The following is a 618-nucleotide window of genomic DNA, read 5'->3' as shown; positions in this document are numbered from 1 at the left end:
TGTCCGGATTGGGTCTTTGTTTGATTCTTGTTTTTGTCTCCTTTTTTATGTCTGAATGTTACTGTGTTAATAGTAAAGTCCAGTATATTGCCCAATTTTTATTTATTTACGTGTTTACAATTGTTTTATTTATAATTATTTTACTGTTGACAAGATAAATGAATAAATGCACCTTTGTATGTACAAATAAAAGCTACATTTTTAAGAACTTACAAATAAATATGGGGAAGATCCATTTATGTTTCATTGTTTGATTTCACGTAAATAGGCCACGTTTTCTATATGTATACATTCACATTGCAAAGGCTCAAGAAAGCTGTGGCTGTCCAAGCATGAGGTTACTTTATTCTTCCTATTTCTGGGAATAATTTGTATCATTATTGTATCATTCATTAGCCATTCACATTTTATGAGTAACAAGGTAACAATCTAGTTTTAAAAGAATAGTTACAAACAGTGGGGAATGAAAACATACAACACAAAAAGCAAGACAAAGTACATTGCATAATTAAAAAAATTTTTTTTTAACTTTTATTATTTATTTAAAGACTTGTCTGGATTTACTCAGCATCACAAAGCTTTTCGTGTTAATTTCAGCACTCGTTGTTCTCAAATATT

Source organism: Triplophysa rosa, linkage group LG17 (assembly GCF_024868665.1).
Source record: "Triplophysa rosa linkage group LG17, Trosa_1v2, whole genome shotgun sequence".
In the NCBI taxonomy this organism is placed as follows: Eukaryota; Metazoa; Chordata; class Actinopteri; order Cypriniformes; family Nemacheilidae; genus Triplophysa; species Triplophysa rosa.
This window is presented reverse-complemented; position numbering follows the sequence as displayed.